This window comes from Morone saxatilis, unplaced genomic scaffold (assembly GCF_004916995.1).
Source record: "Morone saxatilis isolate NCDOM2014 unplaced genomic scaffold, NCSU_SB_2.0 Contig2, whole genome shotgun sequence".
Lineage (NCBI taxonomy): Eukaryota > Metazoa > Chordata > Actinopteri > Moronidae > Morone > Morone saxatilis.
In genome coordinates, this window is record NW_023339762.1 from 26434086 (window position 1) to 26434398 (window position 313).

The 313-nt window shown below is 39.6% G+C and overlaps 1 long non-coding RNA gene across 1 annotated transcript in view; it reads right to left on the bottom strand.

The window, feature by feature from the left end:
- The window catches only part of LOC118331024, a 5397-nt gene that overhangs the window by 2521 nt on the left and 2563 nt on the right, over window positions 1-313 (bottom strand). The gene's annotated exons all lie outside the window — the stretch shown is intronic.

Sequence of the window (313 nt, forward strand, 5' to 3'; positions counted from 1 at the left end):
CCCCCCCCCCCCCCCCAGATGTATTGTGGGCATTTCGTGCTTTGGGATCAGTAAAATTCTTATTTATTGCACCTTTAACAGCTTTAATAGGCCATACCTCCTACAGCGTGAGATCGACTGACATGAAATCCTGACGTGCCTGTGTACTGCACTCACAGTTTTCCTCCATTTCACAGTTTTTAAAGTTTTGAATTTGTCAACAACAAAAAACTTTGAGAAAAGCAAAAAAGCAAGACTGCATTATAGAGTTTACACTATATACTGTATGCAGAGATTGTGGGTGTTTTTTTGTTAGTTTGGGAGTATTTCTGAT